The sequence below is a fragment of the Podarcis filfolensis genome (genome assembly GCF_964270895.1).
Source record: "Podarcis filfolensis genome assembly, chromosome: 3".
NCBI classification, from domain to species: Eukaryota; Metazoa; Chordata; class Lepidosauria; order Squamata; family Lacertidae; genus Podarcis; species Podarcis filfolensis.
The window spans coordinates 46573851-46600149 of NC_139606.1; the positions used below are offsets into that span (position 1 = coordinate 46573851).

Below are 26299 nucleotides of genomic sequence, written 5' to 3' on the forward strand. Positions count from 1 at the left end.
AGGCCTCATGCCAGTCACTGTCAACCAGTATTGACAACACTGAGCTGGATAAACCAATAATATGACTCAGTATAACACTGCTTTCAATGTTCCTGTGTTCCTAACTGAGAGCAAGATGTGCTGCCATCAAAAGGTCAGGGTTGCTCAGCCCACTCATATGACCAGCATTATTTTTCTTAGCTGTATGTAGCAAAATTCCAGCTCCATCAATAGTGCTGCCTCTTCCCCTTTGTCGCTACCAAAGCCACTCATCTCTGCATTCTTCCCCACTTGACTTCTCCTGCCTACTTTTCATTTCTCTTACATTCCACACCTTCCTCTTTACAAGGCTAAAGTTGTCAAAAATAGAACTAGGTTGCCAGGCCTAAAAATAAAAATCCCGAATAGAGATGCATATGTGCAAGGATTTTTCAGAAATGAATGCTCCAGTAAATGCCAGGTGGTTTGAACGATCTTAAAATAAAAATTAGAGCTAACCTGAAGTGCTTGTTTTGTATCACTTCTCACCTAAACTTCTGGGAGGGTGAAAAGCAGACTTGTAGAACATCTATGAAAGTGAAGCCAATTTGATGTTTTTTTCTCAGATTCTTAAGGAGGTTCCAGTTAAGTACCAAAGCCATGCATCTCTGTTCTAGGTAACAAAATATAGAGGGAAGGCATAAGCTTGCGCATTCTGGATCAGAGGTTTCGATTTTAACAGGTGCTAGTAGATATATTTATGTATAATTGAACTGATTCTGGCGTGCATCTGTAATCCTGCCCACAGGCACAATTTCAAGGTGGGTGGTGTGGTGGTGGCAGCGGTGGCATGATGGGGGTGAGTGTCCTGGATAGAAAAAGTTGGAGCATATGAGAATAGCCTCTTCTTTTCCTATTATTTCATCTGTTGAGTTCCAAAAAATGTAAATAATAGGTGGCGATATCACTTATTCTCTTTTTTGGAAACCTAGCTTATTTTTCAATGATTTATAAGCCACCTTACACAGTGGGTGTCATCAGGGCAGGACTTTGAGGCAGGCGCCCAGGGCCCTACTCAGCAGAAGGAGCTGGTGGGCTTCCAAATGCGGCAGGGCCACCTCCCCAAATGTTGAAGGAAGTCAAGTGAATGCACATTATCTTTTAAACTGGGGAGAGGAGTCCTAAGGCCGTTACACCCAGAATTCAAAATTGCCCGACTGCAACACTGACCCTACAACAATAGTTCTCTGGTCAGCATATAGGATCAAGCACCGGCAAGGCCCATTGCTGAATGATAGGGCATCTGTTTTGCATGCATAAGGTCTCAAGCACAATCCCTGTCTGTCTGTCTGTCTGTCTGTCTGTCTGTCTCTCTCTCTCTCTCTCTCTCTCTCTCTCTCTCTCTTTCTCCAGTGGCTTTCCACTGGAGTAGGGATAGCACAAGCCCTGTGAGAGCCCAGGAACCAGCAGAAGGGGCAGAGAGAACAGGCCCTTAATAAATCTGTTCTTTAATGCGTTTTAATGTCATTGCAACAAATGGACTGCGGTATACATAACTGGGCACAGAAGTGCACGCTTCAGATTCTGCCTTTCAGCCACTAGGTGGTGCAACATCGCTGCTGTCCACGCCTGGAGGGTCCTTAATATCTGATTTCATCAGTGTTGTATCAGAAGAAAGCTGATAGGAGAAAGGAAACAAAAAAAAGAAAATTAACTTCATAAAGGAATAAATGGGCACAGTGTTGACTTCAGCACTGCTAATATTGATTTATGCCAGCTGTGCGACTGGCCTGATGACGTTATTTGAAAAAAAATCCAACCAGCGTGTTTCAATATTATGCAATTTATCACATGGATTGAAGAGCATCCCTCATAATTCATCTGCTGCTAATACAGCGTGACTGGGTACTATGGAAACTGATACACAAAACTCTTGAAAGTGTATCTGATTCTATCAGGGATCATACTGTCATCTCGGCAGGTATTTAAAATGGATGCAAAGCCCTTATCTGTTTTCTGCACCCATGGCAGGAGACATTCAGGTGGAAAGTATTGGTGTGATCTGGGGAGCCTCGTTCACACAACAAACAGGGAGCACCCAACAAGCAGCTCAGTGGCAGACCCACCTTCCTCCAAGGGTCTCCATGCATTCAACTAAAAAATCTGTACAGGGTTGACAAATGCAAGCTTTGTATTCATGATCAGGGTGATTTAGAAAGATCCTACACCTGGTCAAGTTGTATGTGCAGAGTCTCTTGCAAATCTTGGTGTGAATGTGCAGAGGTCACACGCAACATCATTTAAATAAAACAAATGAAATCCAAAAAGAAAAGAAACTGATAATTCACTAGTTAAAGTTAACAAAAACATCACATAATATGACAATATACAAGCAGAGGGCTTCTGTCTTTCCTTGAGGCCTTCTTAATTGCAAGAAGACATTCAGCAACTAAGCAAACCAGGAAAAACACCCTCAGAACTAAACAGACAGCCAGAACTCATTGCCTCAGCAAGGATCATGCCAATCTGACTGGTTGCCAGGCAGCAACACCATCATCTTCTTGTTGGATGTCAACAGAATTAACCCTTAAGTTACCTAACTGAATGATTCCTGCTGTTGTGCTTCCAAATGACCCTCCCACCACAACCCTTTCCCCATTAATTCCATGTACCATAGGGTAGAACTGCCAATGCAAATTTGGAACAAAGTGGGAGCAAAACAAATGCTTTCCTGGTTCAGACCAATGGTCCACCAGGAATAACAATCTGTTTCCAGTTGTGGCTGGCTGCTTCTGATGAGGCTTGAATTTAGGGACCAACAATTCCCTAAACCAATTCAAAAACTGGAAAACAGCAATGCAATTCCTTTGAACAACAAATATGCTTGATAGTTTGACAGCACACAAGAAGAACCACAGTTAAGCTAGATGAAATCAATCTCAACAAATTTTTGCAATGTGGGTTTCCCACAGCACTCACAGGCCTTGAACTTGCTTATTCTTAAGCATTTGTATATGGTAGAGGTACTATTTATATGCCCTAATTAGTTGAGGAAGAAAGTGTTTAAGGCAGTCCTTCCGCCTAGAAAACGAAGCTTTTGTTTTTCATTCGCAAGCATCTTAAACTTCAGAAACAATCTCTTTCCTTCAGAGTCCTCAAAAAGGCCTTTTCATGGAGGTCATGCAGTAAGTGAATATATGGGTTCATATTTCTTCAATTTAAAAACTTTAAGCAATTGTCAGAACTAGATGTTTATTTCTTCACTTTGAGAATCCTGAAGGATAACTATATTTTCCCCTGGTGTGTCTGTGTGTGTGTGTGTGTGTGTGTGTGTGTGTGTGTGTGTGTGTTAAAGGAATCCTGCCAGTGGTTTCCTCCCCACATCTTAAAACACAGTCACTCCCAATGTCCTTGGCCTAGTTTGATCTCCTTTACCTGCTATGCTTTGTAACAGAAGTATGATTATGCATCATAGGGATGTCAGCATTTCAGCATCACTAGGCTCTAGTATTAATAAATATGTTCATATTATGACAGAAAAATGTGATATAAAATGTAAACAGCTTTATTATATGTTCAATTTCTATAACAAAAGAAATAAAAACAACAGCTTTTTGTACTTCCAGAGAAGTATGTACGTTGTTACACATTTTGTAAGATGTTACAAAAATATGTAAGATGTTAGACATTTTGTCAGAAAGAGCTCTTTTAAAAAGTGGATAAACATCACATTAAAATACTTTGATTCAGAGTCAGTGATGGTGTCAGAAGGGTAAAATGCTCCCATTACTCCCATCTCTATCTCTCCCATTAAATATTTGTTTTTGATTTTTCTATTGTCAAGAAAAATTCCCTCTTCGACAGATATCTCTCCCCTCCCCTCCCCCTTCCTTTCCTTTCCTTTTCAATTTTGTGGCATGTTTTTCTTTCCCCTCACAAAGTTAATCAGGTATGTGTTTTCTTCCAGAACTGCATTCAAGCACCTACTTATCTTATTGAAAATATTTACATATTGGTCCCTAGAACAAAGCTGCATGCGACTGTTACCTAATTTTGGGATAACTGGGCAGGACTTGGCTTTGGATAAAGGGCAAAGGGATTCAAGATGATGATGAGGAGGAGTTTGTTGCTAGGAATTGGGGGGGGAGGGGAGGTTGGTTTGCATTTAGTATGTAACTCCCTAATTCTCACTTCCTGAAACAATACACAAACCGAAAGACAGCTGTCCTTTGAATAGTGTTGTTTTTCTCTGAATTTTGTGTTGCAGTTCTCCCATCCAATAATATGCAAAGAAACCTTATAAAAATGTGCACTAAAATGCATGCATTGGTGAAAATAGCATTCAAAAATACATTATATCATGAGAAATTGCTTGCAAAAATGTGCATATTGGGGAAAAACAAACATAAAAATATGGAGAGAGAGAGAGAGAGAGAGAGAGAGAGAGAGAGAGAGAGGGAGGGAGACTTTATTTGCATTAGCCAATGGCCGTAGCAACAGTAAAACATTACAGTACACGCAGAAAAGAAAATTTGATATAAAAGCGCAATTTAAAGTCCTGAATCAGCAGTCAGTTAGTGGCCCTTATTCTGATTGCCCCTGCTATGAACCTAGCAACCTTTGCTGCTATCTGCTCATTTTGATCTGATAGAAGAAAGGACATTGTGGCAGTGGTTGAGTGCCCTGGGATGGTTAGTACGAGTGGGGTGATGATCTCGTTCCTCAGGTCTTTGTAGAGAGTACAGGACAGGAGGACGTGTGCCGCTGTTTTGGTGCTACCATCTCCACAGGGACAAAGACATATTTCAGGCGGGATCTTTGGGAATCGACCCTCAAGTACCGCACATGGCAAAACATCCAGTCTTGTAAGTGTAAAAGCATGTCTGTATTTTGGGATAATAAGTTTGTGCAGATATGGAGCCAGAGAATCAAAATGGAGAGGTGGAAACTAAACATACCAAGGGCAGAATTTCCCTATGGTGGCCAGTTTGTTCTGATGCTCAATATCTTTTAGATGTTGACCAGTTAGACTGTTTGCTTTAGTGGGGCCCATATTGAGTAGGTGTTGTGGGGATAGGCCACAAGAGTGAAGTTTTTTATAGATGGTTTTAAGCCAGACACTTTTATGGGAGTCTTGAAGTGTTAGGGATAGTAAACTGGGGGGATTTGTGTTTAGGCGGCCCCAGAAGTTAAGAGTTCTTTATATCAAGAGAAATTTGCACTAAAATGCTGGTGAATTTTCATGAGGACTGATGTGGAAATGTGGAAAACTGACCTTAAAACTGGAAAAACAAGAAAAGAAGAAATACTGAAATGGACAATCTGTTCATCCCTAGTTGTTTCCTTGTATTTCTTTCTGCTCCATTTGTGCCTCAAGTGAGGCTACCACATTATTACTACAGTACTTTCTGTCTATACTCCATTGCTCCTTCCAAGACTGGCTGCTAATTCTCACCTTCTTTTAATAGATGGCGAATTAAGATTGGCAGGTAGCTTTTGAAACAATTACTGCTGATTTAGACTGTTACATCATTCTATGAGTCAAAGAAGGCTTACTCAGCCTCACAATAATTTACTGATGCATCACTTCTTCCTGTTCTGTTGAGGGCAACCAAGCAACCTGTTCATACCCACTGAAAAAGGATGCTTGAGCTGGATACGATGTGGTGCAAAAGGACTAGCTTTTGCTTTGTATTGGTGAAGTCAAAAGGTGGTCCTGCCGTCCATTTGCACAGGAATGTGGCATAAGAAGGAACCGAGAGTCTATCTTAAAATAATAGCCTGTTGTCAAGACAGAACTCCTAAGATATATACAAGACAAGCATATCAGGGCTAATGCTTCCATAGGACAAATGGAAGAAAATTGCCTTATGTGGATTAATGCCCCTGCTCATTTGCCTTACCAGAGAGATCACCAGGTGTTTCCCCAAGCCTCACTCTGAGGAAGTGGGTATTCAGAGTGACGCGATCCCTTCAAAATATGATTTCATGGCATCTTTTTCCTGTTTCCTTCATTGCACAAAGTAACTTAAGTGTGTTTTTTATACCTATTTATATATTTTTGATTTTTTAAAATTGTATTCATTTCATTTCATTTAGCTGACTTTTTCGTTTTACTTTTACCTTGTCAAGAGCTCTTTATTGCTGAACATATATTATTTTGCGGTTGATTATTGTTTTTCTCTTTTTGTGTATTTTCTCTTTTTGTTGTTTAATACGATAAAAGAGTGACACAGTCTGGTTGAAGTGCAATGGGAGTGTGCCTATGCTGCCACCACAGATAGAAATACTATTTTTACATTTAGTTAAAAAGGAAGTTAAAATAACTTTTAGCTAATTTTCAAAGAAGATTTCTAGCTGCCATGGAAAAGTGTTAATGCCCTCTGGCATCAAAATTTCAGCATCAAAGAATGCAAATGGCCCATCCAAGTGTCCTTACAACTTGCTCATTTCAACCTGTGGAGTAAACATACAGCAATTTTATAATCTAAGGAACTCCTTCGTGGTTGGGAGAATTTATTTGGCACAGAAATGGAAGAAACTACAGGACTTAAACCTCTGGAAACATATTTAGGATAGTATTCAATATAAGCCCTATTCGGAGTAAGGTAAAGGACCCCTGACCATTAGGTCCAGTCGTGACCGACTCTGGGGTTGCAGCGCTCATCTCGCTTTATTGGCCAAGGGAGCCGGCGTACAGCTTCCAGGTCATGTGGCCAGCATGACTAAGCCACTTCTGGCGAACCAGAGCATTGCACAGAAATGCCGTTTACCTCCCACTGGAGTGGTACGTATTTATCTACTTGCACTTTGACATGCTTTTGAACTGCTAGGTTGGCAGGAGCAGGGACTGAGCAACGGGAGCTCACCCTGTCGCGGGGATTCGAACCGCCGACCTTCTGATCAGCGCCACCTGCGTCCCCTATTCAGAGTAGATCCATTTAAATTAATAGACACGAGTAACTTATTTCTATTAATTTCAATGGAAGTACTCTGCATAAGATTTAGTTGGACACAACCCCATATTTCTTCTCATGTGCAACAGAATCAGTGAGAATAGAGTTAAAGAATGTACCCATTGGTGATGGATTTTCTTTCTTTATTCCTTTCCTTATACAGTATTATTCAATGATTCTTCCTCCATTTATATCCTTTCCTAGAATACAATCTAAAGGTCTCAGAAGATTTAGTTTTCCAAGCAGTTTGCCATTTTGTATTCCCTGTAGGAAGCAGTGAATGTAACCATCTGATTTAGCCATCTGTAAAATGATTTAATGACATTGGATGGCTGAATGAGATAATTAAGCTCTCTTGTTTGAAGGGAAAGAAAGCAAGGCTCATCTGTGGGCTTTCTGAAGGGTTGTTTGGAATATTTTTATCTTCTACAGAGATGACCACGGCACCTCATTGACTAGTCCAGGATCCAAAAGTGGCACAACAGGAGAGCTTCCATGTTCACAGGGGGCTATGCCATCCATTTTTTCCTTTTAAACGCATCTCCTTGAATGGTATTGATTGCTGCTCTGGAGGGTTCTTCGAAAAGAGCCATTCAGGATGTTCAAAAGGCTGCAGCAAAGGGGTGCGGACACCTAGAGCTCTAAGTACACACAACCGTAGTATTTAATGACTGTGGGGACATTTCAGTTAAAAATAACACTTTTAAAGGTGTCAGTGGTCCAGATTACAAGAGGTTAGCACAGTGCATTTCACATACTGCAGCACCAAAGTGAGAGGAAACTGGAATCTATTTCTATCTTCACACTGCATTTAATCTGCATCTGTGCCTGACTATAGCAAAATCACATTTCCTCCCCAGTCATTTTCAGTATTAAGAACAGAACTATATGAGAAGAAGAGCCCTGCTGGGTCAGACCAAAGACCTCACTAGTAACAACATTCTGTTTTCGCTCTGCCTCACCATATGCCTTGCTTCAAAGGACACATATGGACAAGCCAAGTTTACCAGCAAAGTGAGAAACATTCAGTTCTCATTTCATTAGGTTTAAGTTAGGTGGAACCTCATTCCCGAAAATGAGCCCAAATTGAGAATATGACCTAGGAATTTGTTTTCAGTACCAGAACAAAACTGAGCTCAAAGTCATTTTGCACAGAGAGTCCACTCCTGATTATCTTTCTGTATTTCAGCAGCCTAATTTAAGAATAAAGCGTCATCTTAATGTTATTGTTGTTAAACAGTTGTGAGCTAGAAACTCTTGCAAATCAACCAGAGACGTACCAATACATCATGAGGTGTCTTCTGCCCTAAACCATATGTTAAAGTAGGGGTAGTCAACAGAGTGCCCTTCTGAATTACAGTTTCCATCATTCTTGATGGTTCGCCATGATGACTGGGGCTGATGGAAATTGGAGTTCAACAACATCTGGAGGCCAAATGGGATACCCCTAAATGTAGCATTATGTGCACAAGCCTACTTCTCCCTTCCTTCTCATCCTGTTCAACTGAGTGGGAGCATGTTTCCTTTTCCAACTAATCACAGTTTACCATTTCATCCAAACCAGGAACAGTGGTTAGTTTTAACTATGACTTATCTGAACAAAGCCAAAATCAGAAATCATAATTTGATCTTAGCTTGTTTAGACAAACTAAGTTCTCCCACTTTGGGAAAAACAGCAAACTGCAGTTAGTTGAAAAGGGAAATAAATGTTTCTGATGTCCTCACAAGTGCACTTGAGGAGAAGGGAAGGGAAGCTCATGAGCCCAAGGGTCTTTCTTGTAGCCCTAAGCTATGGCTTAATGTTACATCTCAACACACTGCCTATATGACATTATAGATTGTCTCCAGGAATAAAACATTAGCAAAATTGATTTTTATCAACTGTCTAGAATGCTAAGAGGCAGTCAGAGAACTGCTTTTAAATGCAAAATAATGTCTATATTCCACTTTGCGAGGCACAATAAACTGTGTTAATATTGACTGTACAGCAACAACTACTGTGACAAGCTCCCACCATGAAACACCTGTGGTCAAAAATTAGATTTAATGTTGTGAAAGGCAAGGTTGTCAGACTGTAATAGAGAAGCACTCTGGAGCTACAGCACTGCTTTATTTCAAACAATGCCATTTTTCTTGGTCTCTCTGCGTTCTTACTGCTGACAGCCGAATGACAGGTAACATGGAGTTGCACCTGTTAAATTTCTACATTTTATGCAGCTGTTAGTCATAATCATAGTCCTGGTCAATTTATTTATATGCCACATTTTCCACAAAGGCACCTGTGCTCAAAGCAATTCACATTAAAAAAAGTCTTTAATATTGGTACAATAACAGCACAGAATGAAAAAGCATACTGTCACTAAAACTCAACACTAAAAGAAATCAACAATTAACCATTCATTTAGCATACATCAACATTCAAATGAGAATAAATCTAAGGGCAAGAGAGTAGAGCACTGCTTGATGGTGCAAATGCAGCTGGTGCTGCCATTGCTAAACTGCAAGCCCCACATGAAAATAATGTGCTCTGCTGCCATTCCCAGTCCTTGATAGGAAGTCATGACAATGTTTTCAAAAGTCTACCTTCTTGGGTACATTTCAAATGTCATGGGCCTCATAATCTCTGGATCGAGATGAAATAACATAGAATCTTATCATGTTGGCCCTATCAGCTAGCTTTCAACTGACTGCGTGATTTAGGGCTGAGTGAGAGAGTGTCCAAGCTTTGAACTGCATACACATTTCAGCATAAATATTTACCATCTTGTGTAAGGTGAAGACAGGGGTCATTTCCAGGGGGGCAGCGGTAGTAAGTATGGCCACCACTCACTACGTGGGGAGACCTTGACGTTAGTCAAAGAACTGGAGGGATGCACATAAGAGTCAAACCCAGGCAGCAGAAAACATCAGTGAAAGAAAACTGCAAATACTGTAAATCAGGGTAGAAGAAAGCAAAAGACATGAAAGCAAAGACATTTCCATTTTCAGTTAACTTCCTTTATCCCCCCCCCCCAGGTTAAGCTGCCAATTCTTCTTACAGAACCCTGCTCTTGTGCATTTAAGAGTAGCTTAAATGACAAAGAATTAGGGGGTGATCATATTTATCTCCATGCCATGAAACACTTCAAACTATGATTCTGGGGTCCCTTGGGCAAACCGCTCATTGCTCCTCCTCCTCTGCCTCATCATTGCTGCCACCTGATTGCTTGCCGGACAGAACCAATCAGTAAGCAGTAAGTGGCAGCTGCTCTTCCTCCTCCTCACTGCCAATGTTCCTTGCTTGCTCACCTTCTCTTGGCCAGAGCCAGAGGCAAAGGACCAATCAGGTTGCAACTGTGAAAGGGAGGAAGAGATCCAGGACTCTCTTAACAGTACGCTCCCCCATGCTGGTCCTTGATGCTTCACCTGCTGATCAAGTGGCTTTTAAAGGCACAAGAGAATGACAGGGTCCAGGTTCATTTTTCCCCCTTAGGCCACTGTCAACCCTATGCAATCTCTATCTGGAAATTCTAATGTCTATCTTCAATATCCACTTTTATTCTGGTTCTTTTATGATGCTTCCTAAATTGAGTATTTAACATTCCCATTACCAGAATCACACCAGTAACTTTGGTACAGAAAGTTTTGTCGCACCTTCCGTTTTTGCTGAACAGGGATTTACAAAGAATTTTAATAGGCCTATTTGCTGCCACCGTGGGTGTGAATATTCTCACCGTTGCAGATGTTGAGATGTGACCTGTAAACTAATTAATTCAGAGTGATAGCACAGTTGCTAAATCCACCTTGCTTTTAGCAGCCAAACCTGGACTACAAATAGTTTTAAAGTACATGAAAGAAATGTATATAACGTTTTACCTTATTCGTTCTTGTTTAAGCAGAATAAACAAGCTGGACCTCCAAGAATATATTGTAGGATACCTCCAGCCCCTAAAAGTAGAGCAGTGCTCTTAAGGGGTTTTGAGGGAAGGGCACAGGAGGAGGGTATAAGGGGGTCACAGCACTTCTAGGGCACACCACTAGGACTTCCTCCACTTTGCTATGTAGTTATAGAGTTATGTATGTTTCCATGTCTGTGGAATCCCAAGCTAGAAACTGCTCCTTTATTTTGAGGCAGCCCCATTTTCACTTCCAAATTGAGCTGGATCAGACCAAAGGCCTAGTAGTCCAAAAACCTGTTTTCACTGCGACCAGCCAGATACGTAGGGGAAGCTCACAAGCAGCACCCAGGTGTCACAACACTCTCCACACTTGCAAATCCCAGCAATTCTTATTCAGAGGCCTACTGCCTCTAGCACGGGAGGTAGAACATAGTCCTCATAGACCAGGGTTTGATTCTCCACGTGTCTATGAAGCTCACTGAGTGAGCTCACTCGTCTCTCAGCCTAACTTACTTTACAGGGTTATTGTGAGGATAAGATGGGGAGGTGAACCATCTGCACCACCATGAGGAAGGAAATAAATTAACTGAATAAATAGTCTCCGTGAATTTGTCTACTCTGCTTTTAAACTGTTAAGATGCTCAGTCACTCGAATTCACTATGAGAGGAATGATATGCTTGTTGGCACTGCATAAAGGTGTGCTGATCTGGACACCTCTGAAGATATCATCGCCCTGTTTGACATGACTTCACCCACATTGATGTGATGGGTTGCAACTGTGCCAATTTGGGTGCCTTTCGAGATATTGCCAAACAACTTGGTATATGGGTTCCCAAGGTGGAGGAGGTGATTTTTACCTACATTTGGATGCCATCGGATGCACTGAGCATCAGCATGCATGTGTATGGGAGCACACAGCCTCAAAACTCACCAATTACACTATCCATTAAAAAAACCACAATATTTTTGGTTTCTTAGAATTCCCAGGCAGCACTGGGCACTTTTCAGTTTTATGAATATTTTTGCTGTGTCTTTGTTTTTAATCACTGGTGTGGTTTTGTTTTCCCCCCTGCGTTGTACATGGTCCTAGGTTCTGCTGAAGAAAGTGTGATTCCTAAACAAAGTATTAAATGAACAATAAAAGGCAGGCCTGCATTAATTGGCCTTTGGTGATGACCCAATGAAAGCTTTGTGCAGAAGGGTTTGTGCTCTTAGGCTCACCATTACAAGTCCCCACAATCGTGAACTTCTGCACTGTCACTCTTTTAGATCCAACTCAGCCAATATCTGGTCTACAGGGATCTACTCCCTATAGACATGAAAGTTCCATTTTCTGACCATGCATGGCTGATAAGAGGGGCTTCCTTTAGCAAAGCTGGGGTGGAGCTGGTAGGAAGACATTTGAATAGGTAAAGAAAAGGTGGGGTAAGAAGGTGGGGTAAGGAGCAGCTTGGCAGGTGGGGTGGAACTTGCAGTAGCCCCACTTCTGTTTCTATGTAAGTTACGGTACATTTATCGGTGAGAACTAGGATAACCAACATGTTGCCCTCCAGGTGTTCTTGGGCCCAAATTCCCGTCAGTCCCTCTGTCCCAGCCAGGACAGCCAGTGATCAAGGTTGAGGGGAGTGATGGGAGTTGTAGTCCAGCAACTTCCAGAGAACAATGTATGGGCTACCACTATTCTTAAGACACCAGCTTCCCCCACAGACAGCATCCACTCAACAAGGTAAAAGTTTTGGGGTCTTTGTATGTTTACATGGATCCCAAGCAGAGGAAGGGAAGGTTGTCTCCATTCCTTTAACTCTGAGACAATTCAGCACTATGATAATGCAAAGCTCTTTTGGGGGGAGGGGTGATGAAATCTCTTCCGTCTATATGACTAGTTTCCTAGGGAACCGAGGAGACAAGCAATGTTTGGGAGGCCATGTGTATTTAACTGGAATGCACCCCCCAAAACTCTCTCACTCTGTGTCACTCACACACACAACATAGCCCCACAACTGATGAGTACTTAAAACACCGTCACTACAGGATGGTATGTGATCCAACTGGAAAAGCAAAGTAAATGCTGGTCCTTATTCTGCCTAATTAAAGTAAATTAGTTACAGCAACTTGCTGTCAGATTAACACAGGTTCAGGCAGACGGCTGGAATTTATTTAAAGAGTTACTTTTTGTTGTTTATTTAAAATATACATTAGTTTTCACAAAGTCTTTGCTGCATCTGACAGCTTACAGCCTTGTTCCCATAAGAAGTGTCTTTATTGGCGGGGGGTGGGGGTCCAGTTTGTTCTTGTTATTATTGTGCTGCAATTGATGGAAATTCTTGTCAGTTTATAAAAGCCTATTTGATCCCAACTTTCTGAGACACTCCAGGTACTTGACAACAGATCCATAAACAATCCTCCCCAAAATGCATACAGAATCAAACATAAAATAAAATGTAGTTCACCTGAAGGAGGAAAAAAACCACCAAACATAATTTTCTCCTTTGCTTTAAAAGCAGTTGCCATAAAATATTTGGTCAAATGTTTACTTCTGAAGTTTACTATCTAGAATGACTCCCATTCATCCTACTTTCTCTTTTTACAGAAGTTATTCATTTGAATGATGAAAATCAGCATGTCAGCTAAAGGGGAAAGGTTTTTCTTTTTTTAGTAGACAGAAGCCCAGACTTGTGTTTGGCTCTGGTGTTCAATACTGTAAGTTGCTTCTGGATAGAGCTGGGAGAGAAATTTGATTTTGTTTGCATTTAAAGGCAAACCTACCTAATTCACATTTTCTGAAGCAATACAAGAGTCAAAACAGAGACATCGTTTGCAGTATTCACTTCTTCAAGTTCTGGAGTGTAGTTCTGCAACCACATGTACAAAAATGCATATACTAAATTAAAGTGTGCCTAGAAATGCATTTATTAGTGACAATAACATTCCAAAATGCATTGTATTGGAGGAGAAATGCATATATTAGGGAAATTGTATACAAACATTTCTGAGAAATGTTCAGAAAAATGTTGATGAATTTTCATGAGGACTTCTTTTGTGAAAAAGGGTGGGACTGATGTGGAAATGAAAACTGAATGAAAGTTTGTAAAAATGAGAAACAAAGGGAAATCCAAATTGTCAGATTTCCCCATCCTAGCTGTAGATCAAAGATCAGGTGCAGTGACTGCCATACTGTTGTACAGCAGGCTGAATTTCAGAAGATGCAGTTTGTCATACATTTGTATGACAAGTTGGACATATTCTAATTTCTTCTTCCCCAGAGCTTCTAAAGACAGGGGAGCACTTTGCTTGTTATCATCTTATGAAGTATAAAGCTAACATGATAAAGATTTAATATGAGAGGCAAAGGATCCATAAACATACCAATATTTTATGTAAATATGAGAATGCACAGCAGTTATCAACATGCATATAATGCATATAATGCATATAATGTAGGAGTTACATGGGACTGCCTTGGTTCTGCCTTGGCTCTGCACAACCATATCATCACCTGGGTTGTGGCCCATGGCCAAAAAGGCCTAGCTCTGCTCCAAACCAAAATTCTGTTAACGACGCCTTACAAACTGGAATGGTAGGCACATCACAGCTTCAAAGTACATCTTGCATCCTTACACATATTCTTCTCTTGAGTTTATTTCCAAACATCTAGTAGAATGCTTTCTGGCTTCCCACAAAAGCTTTGTTCATGTAGCCTGAGCACTATCTTGAAAAGCGTAATGAACAAAATGACAGCTGATTGTTCTGCAGAAAAGTAATTTTGTAAAAGAATGCTTACCTCAGAGGACTGTTCACACCTACCACACAGTGTAGGTCAGAAATAGCCAGATGAATAAAGCTGCTGCAAAAAGAAAAAATTAATCAAAGCAACATTATTTACTCCTCCTTTCAAAGAACAACTTTTAAATTGCTTAGGAACCAGTTTTCAAGCTAAATAATTGGAAATGGCCAGTTTTTCAATTCTGCCTTTCTCAGTGCTATTCAGTGGCGTAGCGTGGGGGGTGCAGGGGGGGCGGGCCGCACCGGGCGCAACATCTGGGGTTAGGGCAAATCCATGGGTTAGGGGGCGCAAATCCACGGGTTAGGGGGCGCAAATTACCGTATTTTTCGCACCATAGGACGCACTTTTCCCCCTCCAAAAATGAAGGGGAAATGTGTGTGCGTCCTATGGTGCGAATGCAGGCTTTCGCTGAAGCCTGGAGAGTGAGAGAGGTTGGTGCGCACCGACCCCTCACGCTCTCCAGGCTTCGCACACCTCTCTGCAAGCAGCGGGAGCCCAGCGCTGGGCTCCCGCTGCTTGCGGAGACTTGCCTGCATGCCGAAGCCTGTGCGCGCTGAACTCAGCGCGTCCAGGCTTCGCGGACCTCTCCGCAAGCAGCGAGAGCGCTCCCGCTGCTTGCGGAGAGTTGCCAGCATGCCGAAGCCTGCGCGCGCTGAGATCAGCGCGCCCAGGCTTCGCGGACCTCTCCGCAAACAGCGGGAGCGCTCCCGCTGCTTGCGGAGAGTTGCCAGCATGCCGAAGCCTGCGCGCGCTGAGATCAGCACGCCCAGGCTTCGCGGACCTCTCCGCAAGCAGTGGGAGCGCTCCCACGGCTTGCAGAGAGCTGCCTGTTTGGGGGCTGGGGTCGGGGGAAGCTCGAGCTTCCCCCGCCCCAGCCCCGCGCCTGGGGGGGAAATAATTTTTCCCCTTTATTTCCCCCCAAAAAAACTGGGTGCGCCCTATGGTCCGGTGCGCCCTATGGTGCGAAAAATACGGTACTTGCCTTGCCCCGGGTGCTGACAACCGACGCTACACCACTGGTGCTATTGCATAGCTAGCATTTTACTTTATCTGCATTTTTAATCCTTTAATCTTTACCATTTTATGCTTGCTTGCTCATGAGATAGTTGAATTCACCATAACCATTTCAGTATGGTGAACTCACAGGGGTGAAGAGCTCATTCATCTTACATTTTTGCAGATCTGTATCTACATTGTAAACACCCATTCTTCATTTGCAGCATCTTCCCTGACTCTGAGATAGTACAGAAAACTTTTTTGTTTAATCAGTGCCCCTGAAGAAAAATCACCAACACAAAAAGTGTTGGGTTCAGTAAAGTACATACTTGTGTGCATTTGTGGTTCCCTCACTCATCTTTCTGTTGCCATCCTTTGCGCGAGCATCAAGGTAATTTTTTTCAGGAGTCTTGCAGCTGGCTATGAGCCAGAGGGAGGCAATGGAGTTGGCTCACAGAATTTCAGCAAGCACACAGGGATGTAGTCACACCAATCCTCCTTGCAAGCATTTGACCAGCTTTGTAAGCATGTTTGATTGAATGCTCATGACATCTCATGGCATGCAGAAAATAAGAATCTACAGCTGTGAGCCTTTGCCTAGCTTCATTTTATAACTGGCAACATATTACATGAACTTTAAGACAGAGCTGCCCCTGTCACCCATATCAAGTTGCATGCAAGGTGCTCTGGGAACTTTATTGGCTAAAGAGCAGGACTAGAAATCCAGCACATAGCCATAGTTTCCCATTATGTGCAACCCTGGAAACTATGGTTAATGGCTTCAAAACAAACCAAGGATATTGCTCCATGGTCCAAAGTTAGCATGTTTGGAAGCCATTAGTTGCAGTTTCTGGGTTCACAAATGGGGAGCTGTGCTTAAGTGTTTGCTCAGTCACATGCGCAAAGGGGGACCGAAACGGCTGCAAAGGCACTCCATGAACCTGCTTGATATCCTGGCTTGATAAATTAGCATTTGTGGCTTGGTACAGATGTGGCCTGTGTCTATTTCCCCTTGCAATTTTGCTGGTGACTACTATGCAAGCAGTGGATGCTAGACTTAGCTTTCTTCTCTTCAGGCACGTCACTCTGTGAATCATCATGGCATTAACCTGCACCTAGATTGCTACAGCAACCAGAAGCGTGGTACAAATCAGGCTGTTCTACTTTCATCATGGTTTCATAACTGTGCCTTGGGAAATCTTTGTAAAGATGCTGAGCTGTGTGAGGGACTAGACCAGAGAAAGTCTTCTGGAAAATCATAAGTAGAGCCGCATGGATGTCATATATAACTAAGTCTTCATCATGTCTAGATGCCATAACCTAGCCAGAGCTGGAAGAGACTGGGAAATGTGTATTGGTCCTGAGGAGCCAGAACCAAATGTCTTTGTTCCCTAGCTTGGCTGGACTGGAGCAGACAAAGCTTGGCTAGAGTGGAGTGGACAATGAGAGCAAGAGGACAGCTCCCATTGGTGACTGAATGGGCTAATCGTGAGTAGGGTAGAGGGAATGATCAAATGCCTAAGCAACAAAATGAGTTACTTGTTACCAAGCTGTATGAGCCAGAATGCATCATAGGGATTCAACGGATAAAATATTTTAACGTAGAAATCCAGAGCAGTCATTTTAAGGCTTGGCCAATGGTGGTATGTCTGATGAAGTCTTCAAGGTCAATTCTGCAAATAACGTATTTCTACAAACAAAATATTTTTTTAGTGCAAATGAAACTTTAATAATTATAGTTTAATAAGTAAGAAGGTCCTCTGTCCAAGATGGTATAGCCTGGTTTTATTAGGCCTTCTATGCAACTTTATCTTTCATCTTTTTTAAAAAAAAATGCATTGAAATACAGTGCAATAAAAGTAGGATATAAATCAATACAAAATAATGAGAAGGTACCAAAGATTTCAAAAGCATATCAAAGAACAAATACAGGTAATTTGGTGTTGTTGTTGTTTTAAAAAAGCTCATACTGGTTTAAAATTGACTTTAACAAATGTTAAGATCTTGAAAGTCTGATATTCATATAGCTGCTAAGTAGATATCAAGAGATTCCAAATGTCATAAGGAAAATGATGCTTACATGCCTGAAAACTGAGTGGGAGAACTGTACAAATAAAAGCTAAGTATGTAATTAAAGTCTTAGCAACAATTTTCTCCTCAGCAGGTGGAAGCTGTATATTCATGTAAAGCGAACAATTCTGTAGTGTTTGTCACTGGCAAGCTTGGCTGGTGAAATGGTTAGCCGTTCTTGGGCCATGATCCTAAGCACATCACTGTATTGAAATCAATGGGCCTTCCTTCATAAGTAAATATGTTCAGGAATCCTAGCCTGTTGCTGTTTTTGTTTCTTCAGTATGAAGTGCTGGATTTGTTCTGCAAGTCCCATGCGCAGGTTGGTTGAACTGGTTAATTTAAGTACAATGCAAAGCATCCCTTAAAAGGCCTTGGGTTCAAAGAAAGTCTCCTACAAAGCTGCAATATGCTATCAATTGCCACAAACAATTTGCACAATACCTGCTCTCTCTTTGATAGCTTCCTCTCCCTCCTGCAGCAAGTGGTGTAGCAAAGCTGCATGAGTCATCTAGCCCTATTAAGTTGTTCAGTGCCTCCCGTTTACCTGCTGTCTGTTTTGGGTACACTGTGGTCTGGAAAGCTCACAAAGGAGACAAGGAGGGAGAGTTTTGCTGGACTCAGTGGGGTTTGGTTCTTCAGCTCTAAAATAAGATGGAGTTTCTGACCCTCTGAAATGTCATACTATGAGAAAGCACAGGTTATTTTATGAGAAAGCACACACAGCCAAGGGTAAGCCACAGGTTCCCTGGGCCAGAAATTGGCACATCACATATCATATTAGTGACACCATTTTCTTTAAAAATCTAAATCCACAGTGGAAATTGCTGGATTTGCAGCCCTCAACACCTCCTTCAGTCCATTTGTCCCTTTCAGTTCCTTCCTTCCCATTCTTTTTTTTTTCCTTCTCTCTTGCTTGGATGATCACTCCAAATGTCCTCAGTATCCTCATTTTCCTTTCCTCCCCTCCAACTTTGTATACTATAGCACCACTCTTGTCTCTTTCTCTCTCTAACCACCTCCCACTCTCATGTGTGCTCATGCACTGCACATTCATGGCTCTACTGCTGCTGACGAAAGTATGACCAGAAGGTGAACTGTAGCATCCGTGGTCCCCAGCCCACAATATAAGAACCACCACTTTAGAGAATGCTTCATTCATTTATGCTGTTGGTTCAATTTAAAAACCTGCTATTCATCATACAGACCACAGGGTTAGAGCAGATACCCATCATTTGCAGCAGGGGTGTGGAATCTCAGGCCTGGGGGTCATTTGTGACCCCTCAGGTCTTTTGTGTCTGGCCCTTGGGACTATCCCTGGGCCACGCCCCCTCTATAGCCACACCCTCTCTCTTCAGGCCACACCCCTAACAACACCTGCTTTGCTGCCTCCTTGAGTATGTTTGCCTGTTTGGAATGTGGTCCTTGAACGTGGTGCCTCTCAGCCAGATGTGGTGCCTCTCAGAGACATGTGTGTGAACGTATGTAAAAACTCTCCTACTGTACAAAGGTATGATTCACTGATCCACCCACTGGTATATGGCCCCAGTGTTATGGACTAGCTACGTCTTCAAGAGTACCCCACGTAGAGCATGTTACAGTTATCCAATCAGGATGTTAGCATGGATCACTTTGGCAAGGCTTTCTTCATCCAAAAACAGTCATAGCCAGTAATAGCCAGTGCTTTCCAGTGAAGCCACTTGAACTTCCAGTGACAAAGATGGCTCCAGGAGCTCTCCCAGACTACAAGCCTTCTATTTCAAGGGAGGTGCAACACCATCCAAGACAGGCCATCTACCTATTTCCCAGGCTCAAGAACCACCAATGCACAGCCTTTCCATCTTAGCAGGACTCATCTTCACTTTATTGGCTGACATCCAACTAAGCAATGGTCCAGCACCCATACAACCTCTTCTGTTTCAGGAAGAAATAGTGTTTCATGTGCATATTGATAACACTATTTTTCAAAGCTCTTGATGACCTCTCCTACCAGTGACTTCATAAACAGGGAGTGGTGGGGACATCATTAAACATGAAATCTTTGTCACATTTAGCCCCTTCTGGACATGTACAGCAGATTGTGGATGAACTGTCTGTCTGTAATGTTTTCTTGTACCTTTCATGCCAGACTTGCACAGAATGTGCTGCTGGTGTCCTGAGCACTCTGTAATATGCTTGATTATTCCTAGTAAGCAAAGGCTTTTGCCTGCTGCTCTTATGTATTATCCTCTGGTTCTTTGCCCCCATGCCTTACATAGGAAGAATTGCATGGTAACAAGCATTGTGCACTGCTAAAGAAATTTTTTAAAACCCAGCTGCAGCACAGATAGCTGGACAATCAAACCAGTCTAAAGACTTGGCAGGGTTTGGGGGTGGGGGAAATGGATGTGTATTTGATATTGTTTCCATACAAGAAGCCTAGGGCTGTGTGCATGTTGCCAGCTTAAAATGTGGGTTCATTTTATCAATTCATATTGAAGCTTGTCTGGGGAAAACACATCAAAATGCAGTCTTTCATAAGAAACAGCAGGTTAGGTACAAGGTAGGTATGACTTGTGGCTAATGTCATGTGTATACCGCTTCCCAAACCAGCAGTGGGAACGCACTAGATGCAGAGCAAGCAGGAGTGTTTACACAGACCATGTAGATATGCCCTGAAGCAAGTTGAATACACATATCAGAAGGCACACTGCCCATGCAACTTTTGGCTTTTATATTCTAAAAGGCAGCAGTCCAGCTCAGGAAAGCAGAAAGGAAAAGATGCTGACTGAGTTTAGCAATCAACCTTTTATATATTTCAAAGTTGCTTCTCCTATTACAAAAGCAAATTCTGCAGATGTGTGCCAAATAATCTCTTAGCTAAAAACCGTTCTGCCCTCCCAACCATAGTCAGAATTTTATTGTGGATTTCAATAACGCCAGAATAAGATTCTGAGAGTTCAACCATTACACCATTTTTGCCAGACACAAACACATTTGTTTTTCATTTGAACTTTTAAAAAATATCGCTTTATGATTTCAAATATTTACCATGGGGCAGGAAATCAGAAATTAACATATTTAATTTACCATCTGTTTTAAATCTTTCTGCCTACACAATTGTCAGCTATCCAATCTACTCCCCCCCCCCTTTTCCTTTTCCTTTTCCTTTTCCTTCCCAGGTTTTTATCTTTGCTGGCTCGCTCAGTAAATACATGGCACGCCGCTACAGGTGCAATTGTTGGGAGAAATATACCATGTAAACAGATGGTCAGGTAATTCTACTACTGATAGGTCCCCAGTAGAGCCATTACTAGCATCTTGTTTCATCCCTGGTCATTTCCCCAGTCATCAGTTAACAAGACAGGGAAAATATACTGTGGTCGACCAGCTATTTCCAGGTTGGCAAGCACACCTCAGAGTTGCTAGGTAACCTACAAAGGCTCCTTCCAACTTCCATCAAACAAGGCAAAATGGTTGCTGGTGGCAGAACAACTAACTCCAAAGTAGGTTTAAAATATTACAGATATTCACATTCAAAAGTGAGCTATACTCACCAAGGTTCAAATGGAGTTTGCATGTCTTGAAAACTGGGGGAAAACAGCAACCCTAAAATAAGGCCGTTGGGTTATGTGTGTGAAAAACATCTTTGTGAAGAAACCTAGTTTCACAAAGATTTCTACAACAACAAGCTCAGTTGCATTATTTCTCATATTATTTACATTACATGATGTGAATCTATAGGAAATTATACAAGTTTCATAAATATTGAATGTCACCAGGAAAGAGAGTACAGCTGTTTTAAACTAAAGCAATTATGTGTAATACGACCCTAACTGAAATGCTTGTTTAAAAATGTCCATGTCTGAACATGTATATTAGAAGGCTTTGTTTCAATAAGGCAAAAGGAAGCAGCAGAATTTAGTTTATTTTTAGGTAAAGGTATATGCTTTTGTTTACCCAGACATGTAAAGCTGACATGTTTTAATGTATATTTTAAACTGTTGGTTTTATTTCTGTTTTGATTTTTTAATATAAACCCAACTTGTTTTAGCCTTGGCCTTTATCAACTATTTTAATACACATTATCTATCTTTTGTAGACCACTTAGAGGTTTTATTTATAATCAAATAAATAATATACAAAATACATTAAAGAAAATGAAATATAGATGACACGCTATTGTACAGCTTCTTATGCTTCTTGCAGCTGGATGCAAGGAGAAGTGGTCAGCTATCATTATGCTGCAATCAGGTTGTCAAATTTTCCCCACTTTGCACTGATTGGGATCCTAATTAAATAGGCACAAGGGGCTGCCAGGAAAGATAAATGTCCTTCATCTGCTTCTGTAGCGAGAGCCCAGCACACATTTTGTTCCAAAAAGGCTGAAAGAAGACAGGACATACCTTGGGAAGTGCTGACTCTAATCCCCAGTTTGTATGTTTTGCTTGGTGTATTTTACTTCCCATCAAGGACTTTGATTCTCATATCTGGCAGCATTGAAAGTGAAAAGCTATAAACCCCAGGAGAAAGTAACCCTGGTGTTGTGAACTATTAGCAAGAAGGAAGTAGATGGGCATAGGTAAGGGAAGTTGAGAAGCTTGTGAGTGCTCTGTAGTGAACACTGGAAAAGAGGTATGAATCTGGACTAAGCCTTCTGCCTGTTAAATAGGACTAATTTTGATTCGTCAGAGCACTAAGCTACAGACACAAGCAAAGACTGTCTGACAGCATCCTGGATCATTGTACACCAGGAATTGAGACCATCTATCTTTCTGATGCTGTTGGATTCTAGTTTCCATCAGTCGCAGCCATCAGGGCCAATAGTAAGGGATGAAGGGAGCTGGAGCCAGACAGCATCTAAAGAACATGGCTCTAGTATCTTGTTGACTATCAGTAAGCATATATTCAGGAAAATCAAACGCAAATTCCCCCACTTGCATTAAGAGAATTGGTAAATGACTTCTCAAATGACATTTGTTAGTGTGGGCTCTTGCCTTTGCTAGAGTAGAGCATGCCACTGTTTGACCTGGCACAGAAAATGATGACTTTTAGGACTGAGCTTTCACATCCATTAAAATCTGAGTTGCTTAAGCTTAGCCAATTTTTCAGTTAGGCATGTTCCCATTTTCCTGAAGAGTTAATTGTGTTTCCCCTGTAGTTCTGGCAGGGCAACCAGGTATTCTGTGGGAATGTTAAGTTTTGACTTACTTTCAAAACTGGCACAGAACACCTGGAGGAGGCAGTAGATGTAAAATCAGTCAAAGTCCTTGCAGTCTCCACTCCAGCACCTTTGTTTTAACTTGTGCTCTGGAGCCAGCTGAGTTGCTGAGTGTTCAGCTCAAATAAATCCGCCTGTTGAGACTGTCAATTAGTGCCAGTTTTGATGACAGCTTGTTACATTTTCCAAAAGGTCACCTAGATATTCATCTTTTTTGGCACTCTGTCGGAATCAGCTAGATATAAATAATACTTCACTGGGATTTGTCAGCAGTGCTTTCACTTTATTTAGCACAGTGCTGGGTACAAATAGCTCCAGATTTCAAAATATTTCAAACTCAGGGTGTTCTTTAGCATAGACTATATTTAGTGCCCTTATGTGCAATGGCTGCTGATTGCAGAAGGTTCATTCATCCAGTCAACAGATTTTAGCAGCATTTTTCTCCATGGTTGTTTGCTGAGTTGAAAGGGAACCTTTCCTGTGCCAGAAAAAGACCTAATAATCTACTTGAAGATTACCTTACCAATCAAGATTATCTTAAAAATAAAGATATTGGGTTGTATCCTGTGCTGTCATGTGCAGATAGATATGACATTGAATCATCTTCCTTTCCTCCCCTCTGCAGGCCCCATGTACCCACAAAATCTGCTTTCCCACAGACATCTGGCTGGCCAGAACACGATTCTGAACTAGATGGGAGAAAAGCAAGAAGACCCATTGCACCAGTGAAGTCTACTCACACAGTGTTGGGTTCTGTGCATTGTAGATTAACAATGTAAATGTTTCAATGTCAATCTGCCAATTACATTCTGGAAATTAGACTCCTCTCCTGTTCTTCTCAACAAGTACACTCATTCATTGATCCCATGTGAAGTCTCTCTAACCCTTTGTCGCTTCCACTGCACCTCCCATCAAATTAGTCCTTCTCGGCTATCTGCTTATTAGCGCTTTCCCTTTCACCTGGGCCGGTTGCTCCATGACCTCCTTGTCTCCCCAGGTTCTTCTGATTTAGAAGTTTCTGCTCAAGTACAACCTACCTTCCTGCTTGGCTTACTTATATTCCAAAGGTTACTTGTTCCTTGTCGTTTTGTGAAATTTGCATTGCATTGAGTTTTGTTTGATAGTGTGGTTTCATGTTGTTGTTGCAATTTTAATTGTAGTAAACTTATGGATTCCAACCTATCACTGGCCAGGAATGCTTATGCCCAGCATAGACTAGTTAGTCGGATATAGCCATTCCTGGCAGTGATAGCCTGGCCTCAGTTGTCCATGCTCTAGTGATCTCCTGATTGTACTCTACATGGGGCTGCCCTTGAAAGTGGTCTGGAGGCTGCAGCGAGTGCAGAATGGGACTGCTTGGATGGCAATTGGGGCAACCTGATGGGACCATGTGACACAGTTCCTGAAAGCACTGCAGTGGCTTGGGACCCATGTATTATTATTATTATTAATAATAATAATAATAATAATAATAATAATAATTTTACCCCACCCATCTGGCTGGGTTTCCCCAGCCACTCTGGACGGCTCCCAACAGAATATTAAAAACACGATAAACATAAAACATTAAAAACTTCCCTAAACAGGGCTGCTTTCAGATGTCTTCTAAAAGTCAGATAGTTCTGTATCTCCTTGACATCTGATGGGAGGGCATTCCACAGGGTGGGTGCCACTACCAAGAAGACCCCCTGCCTGGTCCCCTGTAACCTCACTTCTCACATTGAGGGAACTGCCAGAAGGCACTTGGAGCTGGGCCTCAGTGTCCAGGCTGAACGATGGGGTGGAGATGCTCCTTCAGGTATACTGAAGGTATATGCCTTCCCCAACACCAGCCATATTGGACCCTATGAGAGGCAGGTGAGGCCTTGTTGATGTCGCTGCCATTGGATGAAAGGTTTTCTAACTGTAACTACTTTCAGATGTTTTAAATTGTAATTGTTTTTATAATGTTTTAACTGTTTTATAATGTTTTTGCTTTGTTCTTGTTTTTAAATTGTGTATCTGATGACCACCTTGGGCTCATTGGGGAGGAAAGATGTGCTGTAAAGTCAATAGATAGTAGTAATCTATTGTAATAATTTGTTGACTAGTTTCCCCATTTAGCAGAATATTCATGACTATTCCCATGACATCACATTAACTCAACCAATGACAATTTCCGAGACAATAATAAGATTGTTTATTTTTTTTAAGTGACATTTTCACTGGTATGCTTATCATTTGCAGTGGTTTTAGAGCACTGTAGAATGATTTATCCTCCCTTACTAGAGCAGCCCTAGTGCCACTTAATGGACTCTTTAACTATGATTCACATCATATAGGCACTGTAGCCTTTGCCCTCAAGAGGCACCAAACAGAATCTGTTGCTTAGCAATGGCGGCCTTCGTGGAAATTAGTTTGAACTTCAAAAGCACAAAACATCTCTTATTAGGCATGGGTTTCAAAATAATGAATTCCTCAGAGAGTGCTTATTAGGATCAGTGTAGAATCAACCTGCCATGAGCACCAGCAACAAGAAAGGCCTTCAGCTCCACATTAGGAGGAAATTGACTATAACTTCCTCTGCTTGTAATGTTATGTCACTAAAATGTGCCAAGCAAACCTAAAATATGCGGTGAGAAATAAGCTGCACCAATCAGTCAACTGCGGAAGTTAACCACATGGTTTTGAAATTATTTATTATAAAGAAAGAGTAATCTGGTAAAGAGGTGGAGCAACAGTAATTGAAGAAATTAGTTAAGCATGAAATGAGACAGAACTAACATCCATGGAAAAATTAAGATACACCCCACTTACTTAAAAAGGGGGGTGGTTAATAGGTTCATATTTTATATAGCAGTGACATGACCAAGTTTGCTAAAGACATTTAATATGTGATTCAGTGCAAGCAAATGCAAAGTGATGTACTTTGGAACAAAAATCCCTAATACACTGGATTTCACCAATGGCATCTGAATTGGCAGTGACTGAGTACTGCTGATAGTTCAATGAAGACGTCAATCTAGTGTGCAGCAGCTGTGGAAAAGGTGATTCCATAATGTGAATCATTAGAAAAGGGTCCATTTTCAAACTGTGAATATAATAACTTACACAAATGTTTTGTTTGACCACACTTTGAATATTGCGTACAATTCTGGTTGCCGTATCTCACAAAGGATATTTGTAAAGCTGTAAAAGCGCAACCAAAATGATCAAGGGGTACTAGAACAACTCTCTCATGAGGAAAAGTTGCAACACTTGGGACTTTTAAGCTCAGGGAAAAGGAAAGAAAAGGGAAACATGCTGAAATTATGGGGAAAGTGGATAAAGAGAGGTTCCGTCTTTGTCTCTTTTATAATACTAGAACCCAAGGTTATCCAACAAAGCTAAACAGTGGGAGATTCACAACAAAAGGAAGTGATTCTTCAAGCAGTGTATATATTTAAACTATAGAATTCACTGTAAGATATAGTGATA

The 26299-nt window shown here is 41.5% G+C and overlaps 1 long non-coding RNA gene across 1 annotated transcript; it reads right to left on the reverse strand.

Annotated features, from left to right (window-relative positions):
* Window positions 1-13561: 13561 nt before the first annotated feature.
* Window positions 13562-24133, reverse strand: LOC310760267. The gene is made up of 4 exons (XR_014546874.1): window positions 22834-24133; window positions 21180-21231; window positions 14575-14637; window positions 13562-13645 (listed from the first exon to the last, which is right to left on the reverse strand). It is a non-coding gene; the product is annotated as an uncharacterized lncRNA (long non-coding RNA).
* Window positions 24134-26299: the final 2166 nt, after the last annotated feature.